The 18473-nt window shown below is 29.6% G+C and overlaps 3 long non-coding RNA genes across 3 annotated transcripts; all 3 read right to left on the reverse strand.

Moving 5' to 3' along the window:
* Positions 1–1850: 1850 nt before the first annotated feature.
* LOC136276523 (uncharacterized) lies at positions 1851–4155 on the reverse strand. Its single transcript, XR_010715008.1, has 4 exons — positions 4024–4155; positions 2654–2680; positions 2338–2456; positions 1851–1926 (listed from the first exon to the last, which is right to left on the reverse strand). It is a non-coding gene; the product is annotated as an uncharacterized lncRNA (long non-coding RNA).
* A 3063-nt stretch (positions 4156–7218) lies between these two features.
* On the reverse strand, positions 7219–9261 carry LOC136276524 (uncharacterized). The gene is made up of 4 exons (XR_010715009.1): positions 9126–9261; positions 8015–8041; positions 7699–7817; positions 7219–7294 (listed from the first exon to the last, which is right to left on the reverse strand). It is a non-coding gene; the product is annotated as an uncharacterized lncRNA (long non-coding RNA).
* A 3236-nt stretch (positions 9262–12497) lies between these two features.
* LOC136276525 (uncharacterized) lies at positions 12498–14811 on the reverse strand. Its single transcript, XR_010715010.1, has 4 exons — positions 14668–14811; positions 13294–13320; positions 12979–13097; positions 12498–12568 (listed from the first exon to the last, which is right to left on the reverse strand). It is a non-coding gene; the product is annotated as an uncharacterized lncRNA (long non-coding RNA).
* Positions 14812–18473: the final 3662 nt, after the last annotated feature.

Genomic DNA, 18473 nt, shown 5'->3' on the forward strand with positions numbered 1-18473 from the left:
ATTAATTAACTTAATAAATCGTCTTTTAAAACTATACGAATGTGTTTTCTCTCACTGTGAATTATAATGAATCCGAAGTGGAAACGTACAGGTTTCCCGTTACAATAGCTTACGGAAATCATCTCACATTTGTTGTAATATCAAATATATTAGCCATTACACTGGTGCAGCCATTTCGAAGTTTATTGTCAAAAGGTCCTTATTTATAAATATAGGTTGTTACACAATGAATTATTAAGTAGTCGGTAACTGAAGTCAGATATTTGTTTATCTTCGACATCTAAGCTCTTACAGACATATATTGTTTCCATTGTTGAGTACCATGAATTTCAAACTCTTTTTACTTTCTTGTCTGTAAGCAAGGTTTTGTAAACTTCATCTTCATAAAATTTCTGCAAAAAAAAAAAAAATTACATTTTCTTCCATACAATTTATCAGAACCAGTTTGAAAATAAAAATTCTAAACCAATTTTCTTATCCACAAATTTTGACATGGAGATAATAGTCTTATATTCACATAACCAATTAGATTTATATTTTATAAAATAAGTAAAACTTTCTTAAGATCGAATTCTGCCATTATCATCCAGTGTATCTTTAACAAATAGGCTGCCACTCTTAACCCAGTTTTCGAAAAATTATACATTTTCTTTGTATCGCATATTACAACTGTTCCACATGGACTGTCGAAGTATATTGACATTTGAGATTACATCAAATCGGGATATTTTTTACATTCATTAAGAGCACAAAGTACTTCTTTATAAAACAGTGAACATTTTTTATTATCTACGGTACTCGAAAATTGTAAATATACATTACATTGTACATCTATATAATATTTGTTACAAAAACTGTTCAGTATACTATACAGAACTTCTTTTGATTTCCATATTCTGGGTAACCAGGCCGCTTTTAAAGCCTTGAGTTTACTTTCTACTTCAATGATACCTCGACCACCATTTCTAACACTACCGATAAGAGTATTGCCTTTTATTCTTTCTGATTTATTCCATATAAAGTTAAAGATGAGACGTTGAACTTTCTTACTATTTTCCTTTTCTGGGAGGCCTAAAATAGATGCTACGTATATAAGGTTGGATAAATATTCATTAGAAGAGAACTTGGTAGATGATACACATTCCTTTTAAAGATTTAATCGACTGCTGTAAGGTAAGTGAAATAATATTATTTTTTCCCTTTGTTACGCTATATTGTTCAAATATGGTTCCATTTGATACTTTTTATCTCCTATGCGTTATATCTTTTCATATATATTTTTAAATAACTAGCTACATATTAAACAACAATACGTGCAATTGTTTGCTACCGCGCGTTGATTCGATACTATCATTCGTACCTCGTGAATTCTGATTTTAATTTGGTAGACTGCATTACCCCTTTTGATATATACCCCAAAAGGTATATCAGATATCTGGGAAGAAGTGCTAGTATCGGCAGGTGTTTTTATTAAAGCTCTTTGTTCTAAATCATGTATACATCATATCATTCATTATCAAGTAGTTTAGGGAATTGTTTATTATTGCTTTTAAATGTTTTTTAATTTCAAAATATGGTTAATTTCTTTGAATTGTCTTAACATACTCATTTTCCATTTCATATTTTAGCAATCATTTTGACTATAAGAATCATGAATTGTATTTTATTTGAAACAGAAATGAATATTGCTTAAATTTGATATGTTATGTATAAATCAATTGCTAAAAATATGAAATGGGAAATGATTATATTAAAACAAATCGGCAGTGTTGTTATTGTATACAATAATTCAGTGATCAAATATGTTAGTTGAGCAAATTGCAAAATGAAACAGATTCATAAAAAATAAATGAAATTGATATTTTTATTCAAGTTTTATTCAACTGTGCTTCACAAAGAATATTTTCTCGCATTCTCCTTGAGCACCTGTAAAGCAAAAAAAAAAAATAATGATTTGACAATTTTATCAAATTTATACATTGTGCAGACGTTGTTCAAGAAGGCAGTTGATTTGCTACTTTTGAATACTGTTTCTACGGCAAATGTTCAACATGATTTTAAAAGTGTTTAGAATTAAGAATGAAAACCTACATTATAAAAGGACTGGAAACATAAAATGTATTTAAATGACAATTTCTTTTGTTTTTACTTTAAATGACACAGTAAGTTCTTATTTGTGAAAACCTTAGAAATACTTTTACGTGCCTCCCATAATCATCTTCTTTTGACCAAATTATCTATAATTTTTCTGTATTATGCAGCCTTTAGATAAACGATTTTACACACACAGAGATGCAGCAAAATATCAAATTATGGACATAAATTAGTTCAACGTACTTATCTACAATGACAAACATTCCTGCTGTCACACCAAGCACCCCTGTAACCAAGAGCCAGGCAATGAGCTAAACAGAACCGAACTCCACCCATCTCACACGTAAATCTTTTCTGAATACCTGAAGTTGTAAAATTGTTTGACATTTAATATAAATAATGGTGATCAACAGAATAATCTGAAAATACAATATCCATTAAAAAAAATATGTATTTATAGTATGGTTATGTGATATTCAAAAATGGAAATGTATTCATATTATTGGAATATGATATTCAGTTATCAATTCTTTTATCAAGAACAAAAAACAAAACTTACTTGCATCTATTTCTGGAAACAATGTTCCTGAAAAAGTTAATGATAATAATCACAATAATGATACTACGAAACTATATCTATGTCAATAATAAAAAATGATCTTAAAAAAAGTTGAAAGATTTTAAATTATACAATTTTAAACTTATACCTTGTGTAACAATACACAATTGTTTACTTGTTGACTGAAGACGTTGACATACATATTAATTGCTAAGCATTACGAAACAATTCTGTATAGTTTTAATTTTTGTTTTATTCATTTGATATGTAGTATTGCATCAATTTCATTTTATTTTACACAATGAGAAATGTTGGACATTTAAAATACACATACGTTGATATCTTGTTATGATTAAATTCTTACTGTTACGCGCTTTCTGATTGACTATAAAAATTGATGTTATATCGTACTAAAAATATTGCCTACGTCACAGTGAGGCTAAATTCAAAAACACATTAATCCGCCTGACGTTACGTTTAAAGGACTATATATGATTTGAGTCTAAAATGCCACCCTAAATTGAACATCATCATATTACTGATATTTTTTGTTTTTTTGTGCACAAATATGCGTGTGAAGATTTGTCATAATTTTCATTTTGATTCAAGTGCCAACACTTTAGAGATACATCATAAAATTTACCTTTTACCGCCAATTGTACATATGTTGCCTAAAATGGCTTGTTTTCAAGCAGTTTTTTCTTTCAAAAAACACTGAGCGCATGCTTGAACAAACAAAAAATTTCATCAGAGATGTATCTATCCAAGATTAATAAGTAACAAAAATATTTTTCTTGTTCAAGGTGTCGCTCTATGTTTCCCATATAAACAAAGATCAGAAAAATGTCAATTTGTGACTGATTTTGATTTAGTTATAAAAATAGCGTCACTTCTGACGTCATTCACTACCAGTAAGTGCAAATAAATCAGATAAATAAGTGAAAACATATTTTATATAAACTTTTAAACAGAAAAAAAAATACAAAAAAGATGAAATAAAGACCAACAGTTTAATGTATCTTTAACATTTTTAAAACATGGCAGTTATGGGTGCAAATTTTGAATCATATCATATTGAACCATTTAATGTCATTTGAAAGGTGAAAGGACCGTTTAAATATATAACTTATAGCAAAAAAATTAAATCATAAAGAATGAATTCAATAGCTACCCATTTTATATGAATATAAAATGGGTTGGGAAGTTTACTATTTATAAACCGCAAAGTGGTTTAGAAAAAAAGAGCGTAAACTGTTCTATTGATTTCATTCCTTAATTAAAAACAAAATTATTGAAACCAGATTGTATTTAAAATAAGGAGATGATAATGTAAGTATGCCTTTGTCTTAAAAATATATAAAGAAGTATACCTGCTAAAGCAATGCTCAAGATGAGAAAGAGACCGATAAATTTCCCCATTCTGAAGTGCTGATACGTCCAAATAGAAATGCAACAAAGTTGATAGACAATTACCACCGTCCTGACTGGTATATAAATAACCTTGACCCAATCAGTATATATAAGTTACAAAATTGAGGGATAAACACGTACTTCTATGCGTGTCGAACTATCATTTTCTACTCATGTTTCATATTAAGTAGATAATTAAGTCAAATGTCAACAGGTTGTGAAAAGGATTGTATATCAAATTGTTTAATAAATATTAATGAAAATTTCAATTCCCATTTCTTTTGTCTGCTTTTTCAAAATGATAACGAGTGATGGAATTGGGTTTTTATTATTACTAATATTTAAAGATATCAACATGACATAAATTGAAACACTATTAATCTAATTTTCAGGCATTTAAGCTGAAAAATCCGGGCTTCATGGGATTTGATTACGTGAGCAACCCGTATTTATATCCCGCTATACACCCAAAAAATTATACCTTATGTTTTTAAAAAACTCAATCACCATTAAAACCTAGAAAAGTTTATAAATGTCGTTACAATTACACGTTTTAGATGTTAGCTCCACATGTAAGAAATTTCAACATTTAATGTATTAAGTTTTTATTTATTTTTCAACAATAAATCATATATCGGGATGGGAAAATAGACCCTCAATGTTTTTTTAACCTTTATTGTCTTAGTGTAGGTATTAAATCTATGAATTAATTAATTTTAAGATGGCATGGAACATCTGTCAATAAGATGTAGATTAACGTACAAAATTAGTAGGAAAATCATTGACATTCATCACATGCTTAGTGTACCTTTATACTTGATATAATTCGTGTCCGCGTTATAATATGATATATGATTTAGAATACGGGCACTCCGTTTTGGAAAATTATTCCCATTAAAACTAAAATTGCATTAGATTGTTCCATTGTATTTATTCACCATCATAGTGATGTATTAACCAAAAATGTCCGATCCAAAGTATCTGCCCGCGATGCATGATGAACTCCTCCTACACTTTTCGCCAATTAGTCAACCCACGTTCTTGGTTACCCCGTTCTGGAAAGTTCTATTCCATTCTATCACCAGGGGTCGCGTTTCGCAAGCGTTCTGTACATCAAAATTGAAATGCACATTCAAGAAACGAATTGACTTATTTTAATTATTCAACGCTTGTCACCATTTAACGTCTGTGTGCAGTATAAGTTAGTTCCTAGTAAATATATTCACTCTTTACGTAATCATTCAATCTTTTTTCAATGCAAGCATTAATTTTGATGCAAACTCCGGATGACTTTAAACCGCCAAAGCGTGTCTACCACTTTACTCTCATTTTTGCTATTTCGGGCTAGTTTATCGAAAATGAAGGTAGGTTTTTGATTAATTCCATCATACTTACTTATCATGTATAATTTAATATAGCTTACGGACATCATCTCACATTTGTTGAAATATCAAATATATTAGCCATTACACTGGTGCAGTCATTTCGAAGTTTATTGTCAAAAGGTCCTTATTTATAAATATAGGTTGTTACACAAAGAATTATTAAGTAGTCGGTAACTGAAGTCAGATATTTGTTTATCTTCGACATCTAAGCTTTTACAGACATATATTTTCCCCATTGTTGAGTATCATGAATTTCAAACTCTTTTTACATTCTTGTCTGTAAGCAAGGTTTTGTAAACTTCATCTTCATAAAATTTCTGCAAAAAAAAAAAATTACATTTTCTTCCATACAAGTTATCAGAACCAGTTTGAAAATAAAAATTCTAAACCAATTTTCTTATCCACAAATTTTGACATGGAGATAATAGTCTTATATTCACATAACCAATTAGATTTATATTTTATAAAATAAGTAAAACTTTCTTAAGATCGAATTCTGCCATTATCATCCAGTGTATCTTTAACAAATAGGCTGCCACTCTTAACCCAGTTTTCGAAAAATTATACATTTCCTTTGTATCGCATATTACAACTGTTCCACATGGACTGTCGAAGTATATTGACATTTGAGATTACATCAAATCGGGATATTTTTTACATTCATTAAGAGCACAAAGTACTTCTTTATAAAACAGTGAACATTTTTTATTATCTACGGTACTCGAAAATTGTAAATATACATTACATTGTACATCTATATAATATTTGTTACAAAAACTGTTCAGTATACTATACAGAACTTCTTTTGATTTCCATATTCTGGGTAACCAGGCCGCTTTTAAAGCCTTGAGTTTACTTTCTACTTCAATGATACCTCGACCACCATTTCTAACACTACCGATAAGAGTATTGCCTTTTATTCTTTTTGATTTATTCCATATAAAGTTAAAGATGAGACGTTGAACTTTCTTACTATTTTCCTTTTCTGGGAGGCCTAAAATAGATGCTACGTATATAAGGTTGGATAAATATTCATTAGAAGAGAACTTGGTAGATGATACACATTCCTTTTAAAGATTTAATCGACTGCTGTAAGGTAAGTGAAATAATATTATTTTTTTCCCTTTGATACGCTATATTGTTCAAATATCATTCCATTTGATACTTTTTATCTCCTATGCGTTATATCTTTTTATATATATGTTTAAATAACTAGCTACATATTAAACAACAATACGTGCAATTGTTTGCTACTGCGCGTTGATTCGATACATTCGTACCTCGTGAATTCTGATTTTAATTTTGTAGACTACATCACCCCTTTTGATATGTACCCCAAAAGGTATATCAGATATCTGGAAAGAAATGCTAGTATCGGCAGGTGTTTTTATTAAAGCTCTTTGTTCTAAATCATGTATACATCATATCATTCATTATCAAGTAGTTTAAAGAATTGTTTATTATTGCTTTTAAATGTTTTTTAATTTCAAAATATGGTTAATTTCTTTGAATTGTCTTAACATACTCATTTTCCATTTCATATTTTAGCAATCATTTTGACTATAAGAATCATGAATTGTATTTTATTTGAAACAGAAATGAATATTGCTTAAATTTGATATGTTATGTATAAATCAATTGCTAAAGATATGAAATGGAAAATGATTATATTAAAACAAATCGGCAGTGTTGTTATTGTATACAACAATTCAGTGATCAAATATGTTAGTTGAGCAAATTGCAAAATGAAACAGATTCATAAAAAAAAAATGAAATTGATATTTTTATTCACGTTTTATTCAACTGTGCTTCACAAAGAATAACTTCTCGCATTCTCCTTGAGCACCTGCAAAGCAAAAAGAATGATTTGACAATTTTATCAAATTTATACATTGTGCAGACGTTGTTCAAGAAGACAGTTGATTTGCTGTCTTAGAATACTGTTTCTACGGCAAATTTTCAACATGATTTGAAAAGTGTTTAGTATTAAGAATGAAAACTTCTATTACAAAAATGACGAAAACATAAAATGTATTTAATTGACAATTTCTTTTGTTTTTTCTTTTAATGATAAAGTAACTTCTTTTTTGTTAAAACCTTAAAAATACTTTTACGTGCTTCCCATAATCACCTTCTTTTGGCCAAATTATCTATAGTCTTTCAGTATTATGCAGCCTTTTAATAATCGATTTTACACACACAGAGATGCAGCAAAATATCAAATTATGGACATAAATTAGTTCAACGTACTTATCTACAATGACAAACATTCCTGCTGTCACACCAAGCACCCCTGTAACCAAGAGCCAGGCAATGAGCTAAACAGAACCGAACTCCACCCATTTCACACGTAAATCTTTTCTGAATACCTGAAGTTGTAAAATTGTTTGACATTCAATGTAAATAACGGTGATCAACTAAATAATCTGAAAATACAATATCCATTAAAAAAATATGTATTTATAGTATGGTTATGTGATATTCAAAAATGGAAATGTATTCATATTATTGGAATATGATATTCAGTTATCAATTTTATTATCAAGAAAAAAAACAACAAACTTACTTGCATCTATTTCTGGAAACAATGTTCCTGAAAAAGTTAATGATCATAATCACAATAATGATACTACGAAATTATATCTATGTCAATAAAAAATGATCTCAAAAAAGTTGAAAGATTTTAAATTATACAATTTTAAACTTATACCTTGTGTAACAATACCCAATTGTTTATTGCCTACGTCACAGTGAGACTAAATTGAAAACACATTAATCCGCCTGACGTTACGTTTAAAGGTCTATATATGATTTGAGTCTAAAATGACCCCTTAAATTGAACATCATCATATCAATGATATTTTTTGTTTTATGCGTGTGAAGATTTGTCATAATTTTCATTTTGATTCAAGGGCCCACAATTTAGAGATACGACATCATAAGATTTACCTTTTACCGCCAATTGTGCATATTTTGCCTAAAATGGCTTGTTTTCAAGCAGTTTTTTTCTTTCAAAAAACACTGAGCGCATGCTTGAACAAACAAAAAATTTCATCAGAGATGTATCTATCCAAGATTAATAAGTAACAAAAAAATTTTCTTTTTCAAAGTGTCGCTCTATGTTTCCCATTCAAACAAAGATCAGAAAAATGTCAATTTGTGACTGATTTTGATTTAGTTATAAAAATAGCGTCATTTCTGACGTCATTCACTACCAGTAAGTGCAAATAAATCAAATAAATAAGTGAAAACATATTTTATATAAACTTTTAAACAGAAAAAAAAATACAAAAAAGATAAAATAAAGACCATCAGTTTAATATATCTTTAACATTTTTTAAAAAATGGCAGTTATGGGTGCAAATTTTGACTCATATCATATTGAACCATTTAATGTCATTTGAAAGGTGAAAGGACCGTTTAAATATATAACTAATAGCAAAAAAATTAAATCATAAAGAATGAATTCAATAACTACCCATTTTATACGAATATAAAATGGGTTGGGAAGTTTACTCTTTATAAACCGCGAAGTGGTTTAGAAAAAAAGAGCGAAAACTGTTCTATTGATTTCATTCCTTAATTAAAAACAAAATTATTGAAACCAGATTGTATTTAAAATAAGGAGATGATAATGTAAGTATGCCTTTCTCTTAAAAATATATAAAGAAGTATACCTGCTAAAGCAATGCTCAAGATGAGAAATAGACCGATAAATTTCCCCATTCTGAAGTGCTGATACGTCCAAATAGAAATCCAACAAAAGTTGATATACAATTACCACCGAACTGACTGGTATATAAATAACCTTGACCCAATCAGTATATAAGTTACAAAATTGAGGGATAAACACGTACTTCTATGCGTGTCGAACTATTATTTTCGACTCATGTTTCATATTAAGTAGATAATTAAGTCAAATGTCAACAGGTTGTGAAAAGGATTGTATATCAAATTGTTTAATAAATATTAATGAAAATTTCAATTCACATTTCTTTTTGTCTGCTTTTTCAAAATGATAACGAGTGATGGAATTGGGTTTTTATTATTACTATTATTTAAAGATATCAACATGACATAAATTGAAACACTATAAATCTAATTTTCTGGCATTTAAGCTGAAAAATTCGGGCTTCATGGAATTTGATCACGTGAGCAACCCGTATTTATATCCCGCTGTACATCCAAAAATGATAACTTATGTTTTTAAAAAACTCAATCATCATTAAAACCTGAAAAGTTTATAAATGTCGTTAAAATTACACGGTTTAGATGTTAGCTCAACATGTAAGAAATTTCAACATTTAATGTATTAAGTTTTTATTTATTTTTCAACAATAAATCATATATTGGGATGGGAAAATAGACCCTCAATGTTTTTTAACCTTTATTGTCTTAGTGTACGTATTAATTCTATGAGTTAATTAATTTTAAGATGGCATGGAACATCTGTCAATAAGATGTAGATTAACGTACAAAATTAGTAGGAAAATCATTGACATTCATCACATGCTTAGTGTACCTTTATACTTGATATCAATCGTGTCCGCGTTATAATATGATATATAATATGGGCACTCCGTTTTGGAAAATTATTCCCATCAAAACTGAAATTGCATTAGATTGTCCCATTGTATTTATTCATCCTCATAGTGATGTATTAACCAAAAATGTCCGATCCAAAGTGTCTGCCCGCGATGCATGATGAACTCGTCCTACACTTTTCGCCAATTAGTCAACCCACGTTCTTGGGTACCCCGTTCTGGAAAGTTCTATCCCATTTTATCACCAGGGGTTGCGTTTCGCAAGCGTTCTGTACATCAAAATTGAAATGCGCATTCAAGAAACGAACTGACTTATTTTAATTATTCAACCTTTGTCAAAAATTTAACGTCTGTGTGCAGTATAAGTTAGTTCCTAGTAAATATGTTCACTCTTTTCGTAATCATTCAATATTTTTTCATTGCAAGCATTAATTTTGATGCAAACTCCGGATGACTTTAAACCGCTAAATGGTGTCTAACCTTTGCCCTCATTTTTACTATTTCGGGCTAGTTTATCGAAAATGAAAGTAGGTTTTTGATTAATTTCATAATAATTACTTATCATGTAGAATTCAATTATAGCTTACGGACATCATCTCACATTTGTTGAAATATCAAATACTGTAGAAACACAAATATTCGTTGAGGATTTAATTTCGTTATTTTCGTTGGCAATATAATTCAACGAAATTAAATCCATGACGAATATTTAACCAAAGTATTAATGAATACAAAGAGATAAAAATATGACGAAATTAAATGCCAACGGAATTTTATTTGGTTAAAAAAACACAAAATTTTGAACCAACGAAAATATGTGTTTCTACAGTATATAAGCCATTACACTGTTGTAGCCATTTCGAAGTTTATTGTCAAAAGGTCCTAATTTATAAATATAGGTTGTTACACAGTATATTATTAAGTAGTCGATAATTGAAGTCAGATATTTGTTTATCTTCGACATCTAAACTTTTAAAGACATATATTTTTTCCCCATTGTTGAATACCATGAATTTCAAACTCTTTTTACATTCTTGTCTGTAAGCAAGGTTTTGTAAACATCATCTTCATAAAATTTCTGCAAAAAAAAATTACAGTTTCTTCCATACAAGTTATCAGAACCAGTTTGAAAATAAAAATTCTAAACCAATTTTCTTATCCACAAATTTTGACATGGAGATAATAGTCTTATATTCACATAACCAATTTGATTTATATTTAATAAAATAAGTAAAACTTTTTAAAGATCGAATTCTGCCATTATCATCCAGTGTATCAACAAATAGGCTGCCACTCTTAACCCAGTTTTCGAAAAATAATCCATTTCCTTTGTATCGCATATAACAACTGTTCAACAGTCGAAGTATATCGACATTTGAAACTGCATCTAATCGGGATATTTTTTACATTCATTTAGAGCACAAAGTACTTCTTTATAAAACAGTGAACATTTTTTATTATCTACGGTACTCGAAAATTATAAATATACATTACATTGTACATTTATATAATATTTGTTACAAAAACTGTTCAGTATACTATACAGAACTTCTTTTGATTTCCATATTCTGGGTAACCAGGCCGCTTTTAAAGCCTTGAGTTTACTTTCTACTTCAATGATACCTCGGCCACCATTTCTAACACTACCGATAAGAGTATTGCGTTTTTTTCTTTTTGATTTATTCCATATAAAGTTAAAGATGAGACGTTGAACTTTCTTACTATTTTCCTTTTTCCGGGAGGCCTAAAATAGATGCTACGTATATAAGTTTGGATAAATATTCATTAGAATAGAACTTGTTAGATGATACACAATCCTTTTAAAGATTTAATCGACTGCTGAAAGGTAAGTGAAATAATATTATTTTTTTCCCTTTGTTACGCTATATTGTTCAAATATGGTTCCATTTGATACCTTTTATCTCCTATGCGTTATATCTTTTTATATATATTTTTAAACAACTAGCTACATATTAAACAACAATACGTGCAATTGTTTGCTACCGCGCGTTGATTCGATACTATCATTCGTACCTCGTGAATTCTGATTTTAATTTTGTAGACTACATCACCCCTTTTGATATGTACCCCAAAAGGTATATCAGATATCTGGAAAGAAATGCTAGTATCGGCAGGTGTTTTTATTAAAGCTCTTTGTTCTAAATCATGTATACATCATATCATTCATTATCAAGTAGTTTAAAGAATTGTTTATTATTGCTTTTAAATGTTTTCTGTGAATTGTCTTAACATACTCATTTTCCATTTCATATTTTAGCAATCATTTTGACTATAAGAATCATGAATTGTATTTTATTTGAAACAGAAATGAATATTGCTTAAATTTGATATGTTATGTATAAATCAATTGCTAAAGATATGAAATGGAAAATGACTATATTAAAACAAATCGGCAGTGTTGTTATTGTATACAACAATTCAGTGATCAAATATGTTAGTTGAGCAAATTGCAAGATGAAACAGATTCATAAAAAATAAATGAAATTGATATTTTTATTCAAGTTTTATTCAACTGTGCTTCACAAAGAATAACTTCTCGTATTCTCCTTGAGCACCTGTAAAGCAAAAAAAAAAAAATGATTTGACAATTTTATCAAATTTATACATTGTGGAGACGTTATTCAAGAAGTCAGTTGATTTGCTACCTTTGAATACTGTTTCTACGGCAAATGTTCAACATGATTTGAAAAGTGTTTAGTATTAAGAATGAAAACCTATATTACAAAAAGGACCGGAAACATAAAATGTATTTAATTGACAATTTCTTTTGTTTTTACTTTTAATGATACAGTAAGTTCTTATTTGTGAAAACCTTAGAAATACTTTTACGTGCATCCCATAATCACCTTGTTTTGACCAAATTGTCTATAATCTTTCTGTATTATGCAGCCTTTAAATAAACGATTTTACACACACAGAGATGCAGCAAAATATCAAATTATGGACATAAATTAGTTCAACGTACTTATCTACAATGACAAACATTCCTGCTGTCACACCAAGCACCCCTGTAACCAAGAGCCAGGCAATGAGCTAAACAGAACCGAACTCCACCCATCTCACACGTAAATCTTTTCTGAATACCTGAAGTTGTAAAATTGTTTGACATTTAATATAAATAATGGTGATCAACAGAATAATCTGAAAATACAATATCCATTAAAAAAATATGTATTTATAGTATGGTTATGTGATATTCAAAAATGGAAATGTATTCATATTATTGGAATATGATATTCAGTTATCAATTTTATTATCAAGAACAAAAAACAAAACTTACTTGCATCTATTTCTGGAAACAATGTTCCTGAAAAAGTTAATGATAATAATCACAATAATGATACTACGAAATTATATCTATGTCAATAATAAATGATCTCAAAAAAGTTGAAAGATTTTAAATTATACAATTTAAAACTTATACCTTGTGTAACAATACACAATTGTTTACTTGTTGACTGAATACGTTGACATACATATTAATTGCTAAGCATTTCGAAACAATTGCATATAGTTTTAATTTTTGTTTTATTCATTTGATATGTATTATTGCATCAATTTCATTTTATTTTACACAATGAAAAATGTTGGACATTTAAAAAACACATACGTTGATATCCTGTTATGATTAAATTCTTACTGTAATGCGCTTTCTGATTGACTATAAAAATTTATGTTATATCGTATAAAGAATATTGCTTACGTCACAGTGAGACTTAATTCAAAAACACATTAATCCGCCTGACGTTACGTTTAAAGGACTATATATGATTTGAGTCTAAAATGCCACCCTAAATTGAACATCCTCATATAACTGATATTTTTTGTTTTCTGTGCACAAATATGCGTGTGAAGATTTTTCATAATTTTCATTTTGATTCAAGTGCCCACAATTTAAAGATACGACATCATAAAATTTACCTTTTACCGCCAATTGTGCATATTTTGCCTAAAATGGCTTGTTTTCAAGCAGTTTTTTCTTTCAAAAAACACTGAGCGCATGCTTGAACAAACAAAAAATTTCATAGAGAGGTATCTATCCAAGATTAATAAGTAACAAAAATATTTTTCTTGCTCAAAGTGTCGCTCTATGTTTCCCATTCAAACAAAGATAAAAAAAAAAAAAAGTCAATTTTTGACTGATTTTGATTTAGTTATAAAAATAGCGTCACTTCTGACGTCATTCACTACCAGTAAGTGCAAATAAATCAAATAAATAAGTGAAAACATATTTTATATAAACTTTTAAACAAAAAAAAAAAAAATACAAAAAAGATAAAATAAAAACCAACAGTTTAATGTATCTTTAACATTTTTAAAAAATGGCAGTTATGGGTGCAAATTTTGAATCATATCATATTGAACCATTTAATGTCATTTGAAAGGTGAAAGGACCGTTTAAATATATAACTAATAGCAAAAACTTAAATCATAAGGAATGAATTCAATAACTACCCATTTTATACGAATATAAAATGGGCTGGTAAGTTTACTCTTTATTAACCGCAAAGTGGTTTAGAAAAAAAGAGCGTAAACTGTTCTATTGATTTCATTCCTTAATTAAAAACAAAATTATTGAAACCAGATTGAAATTAAAATAAGAAGATGATAATGTAAGTATGCCTTTCTCTTAAAAATATATAAAGAAGTATACCTGCTAAAGCAATGCTCAAAATGAGAAATAGACCGATAAATTTCCCCATTCTGAAGTGCTGATACGTTCAAATAGAAATCAAACAAAAGTTGATATACAATTACCACCGTACTGACTGGTATTTAAATAACGTTGACCCAATCAGTATATAAGTTACAAAATTGAGGGATAAACACGTACTTCTATGCGTGTCGAACTATCATTTTCGACTCATGTTTCATATTAAGTACATAATTAAGTCAAATGTCAACAGGTTGTGAAAAGGATTGTATATCAAATTGTTTAATAAATATTAATGAAAATTTCAATTCACATTCCCATGCCAAGCTGTTTGTTCTCTTTTTTCAAAATGTTTTGATCACGTCAGCAAACCGTATCTATATCCCGTTATACATTTGAAAATGATACTTTATATTAAAAGAAAACCAATCACCATTAAAACCTAGAAAAGATGATAAATGTCAAGTTACAATTACACGGTTTAGATGTTAACTCAACATGTAAGAAATTTAAACATTTAATGTATTAAGTTTTCATTTATTTTCCAACAATAAATCATATATCGGGATGGGAAAATAGACCTTCAATGTCTTTAACCCTTCATTGTCTTAGCGTACGTATTGATTCTATGAATTAATTAATTTTAAGGTGGTTTGAAACATCTGTCGATAAGATGTGGATTAAATTACATGAAAAATGAAATACTTTCATTGGTGAAGAATTTTCAAATCTCACAATATTTAACCCAAAAATACGTTTAAAAATTTTTAGAATTGTAAAAAATTTAAAATCAGTGGCATTCAAACTCATGACTTACAGATCCATAGCAAACCCTCTAACTAACTGCGCTACGCTGTCGGATGAGAATTCTGTGAAAGAAACTATTCATAAAATTATACTTGATTTTATTGTTTATTTCGATATACATGTATAATACGTCACAACATGGAGATGTTCCATACCACCTTCATCACGACTTTCTGTGTGGGTGGGTGGGTGAGAGAACAGATTATTTTGGCTGAAAAAATATTAAAGAATGAAAATAATATCTGTGGCCTCATCTTAAATAAATCTATTATTTTACAATATGCAATAATATACAAATATTGACTTGGGTTGAGGGCAAAATTGATTATATTAGCCCCCGAGGGACGAAATACTGCCCGACGCGACGCGACGCGAGGGCAATATTTTCGTCCCAAAGGGACTAATATAATCAATGTTGCCCGAAAACACAGTCAACATTTGTTTTGTTTTGTTATATGAAGAAACAAACCAAAATTTAAGAAAGTAATTGAAAACAAATCGCCGTAATTTTCTCAGCTCAATAAAGAATTCACGAATTCAATTTTGTGCAAAGTTCATTTCCAAAATATCTTGAGCATCAAACGTCACTGGTCATATTCCGCCGACCGTAAGAATTACCATACAGATGTTCTACCTGATTTTACTTCACAGTAATTCGCAAATCCTTATATCCGGCATGATAGCAAACCGGCGCATTGCGCGTCCGTTGTTTACTTGCCTTGACTGACTGTCTATTATGACGTCACCTTGTTTTGGAGTTGAGAAAAGTTATTTACGTCATCGTTTACGAATCAACAAATCAGAGGCAATTTTTTTAAAATAGAGGGAATGTTCTCTAGATGATATTCCTAGCCAGTCAATATCAAAAAAATTATTGACCAGTCAATATTTTTCGGACGAGCTAATATTAGCGAGCGCAGCGCCGGCGCGAAGCGAGCTCTACCGGCAAGGCGTGTGTGAATAGAAAATTCGGACTAGTTGCACATTCATTCAACGGATATTTTTGGCGTCAGTAGATCGGACCAGTAATGCATCGTTTTAATCGTCCCAGTAGTTCCCTGTAATCATGGCAATTTTTATCACTTCACACTCTCACGAGAATCAGCAAGACAAATTTAGACAGTAAAAACAATAACGATGTAAGCGACATACAGTCAATGTTACCTCTAAAGTTCACCTCAGTACACTTTCAATCAAAAATAATCGCGTGACGTCACAAACGTTTACACATTGATCCGATATATTTTTTCGGAGTCAGTAAATTTTGACCCACAATTCATAGTACCAATGGTTTCCAACCTCACGTTCCAACATCACGTTCTCCCGAGAATCAAAGTAAAACCTTTGAAAAGCTTATAAGATGTGTAATTTTAAGAACATCATGCTTTTTAAGTAAATAAAACAGTATACTTCGCATACTTTTATTTCTCAGGGGAGTTTTAAAGAGTAAGACGACACTTAACCAACGTCAGCTTTGACGTCACAATAAGCACTGATAAGGGGAAATTACTCTAATTGAAGTTATTGTAAATCTGCTGAAATGACCAAAATCCTCTCAAAATCTTGCAAAGGCTAAGATAAAGAACAGCTGAAGAATAAGGACATTTCTTCATATACAGGAAACAGTTGTAAATTGCACTAATTTGGATGAATGCTCACAAATATTTTATTCACTATAATTACGGTAATTTCCTGAAACGTAACGTTATACGTAGCAGCGCCTTTTTTTAAAGGGGTTGGGTGGGTGGATGGCAGCCTCATCCAAAAAATCTTTGCAAGCAAAAAGAAAAATAAATCATGAAAATTCTAATCCTTCAGCTCTTTAGCAGTTCAATGGTTTCTTTATTTTCACTTCCATTTATTACATGCGGGGGGGGGGGGGGGGGGGCGGGGGACAACACTATGTTCTTTTAACATGATAAGCAAATATTTTTAAGCGTAAATTAAAAATAAAATTAAACATTAATTATTTTTTTTAAGTGGAGGGGCAAATCCATGGTAAGTCGATTTTCTATGTATAAATTGACAAAAATGAAAAAAATTTTAGCATGGGGGGAGCTCTATGATGAGTCAAGTTTTATATGTAAGTTTAAGAAAAAATGTCTACTGCAAAAAAAAAGGGGGAAATCAATCAATCAATCATAATCACAATCACTTTAAAAGAGGGGATGCAGTGCGGATTATAAAGCGTAAATTGCCCCAACCCAGGTTATACTCGTATAACTTGGGTAGACATTGAGTTCATTTCTTAATGAAATCAATATCTACCAAAGTTATACTTCGCGGATTATAAAGCGTAAATTGCCCCAGCCCAGGTTATACGAGTATAACTTGGGTAGACATTGAGTTCATTTCTTAATAAACTATGAATAATGAAAAATTACTGAAAAATAGGTATGTTTTATTTTTTGGCATTCAAATTTCACGTTGTTAATCTTATTTTATCAAATTTATTATAATTCATTGTTAGATCACATGCTGTGCTCGCCCCAACGGTCGCACCGTAAAACATATTATAATTATTGACTATTCGTCTATATACAGTTATATAGTGAGAATATACTACTGAATATAACAAAAACACTTAAACGTATTGATTTTTTAAAAGAACAAAATATGCAATCAACTTTGATACATCAATTCCTGCTTGATTGACCCTATAACTGAATTATGCATTTCTAATGTACGTTTAAGGTAAGTTTATAAGATGCAAAAAATGAAGCCGTCATCAATTCAAATTTCTTGTCATAAACAATTTATTTTTAAACTAAGTCAAAGTCTGTTAAGACTTATACATACGCAAGTTCCTAGAAACTTCTCTAAAAAATTTCATGTATTACTGTTTACTGTGCGTCATAAGATACAATGTCAAAGATCATTTCGAATAAAAATATAAAAAGGGAATAATATAAACCCTTTTATATAATATATCCTGTATCCGAGACACTAATATCATCCAGATGACCGAAGGCCCGAAGGCTGATATTGGTCGAGGGCTG

The sequence above is a fragment of the Magallana gigas genome, chromosome 6 (assembly GCF_963853765.1).
Source record: "Magallana gigas chromosome 6, xbMagGiga1.1, whole genome shotgun sequence".
Classification (NCBI taxonomy): Eukaryota; Metazoa; Mollusca; class Bivalvia; order Ostreida; family Ostreidae; genus Magallana; species Magallana gigas.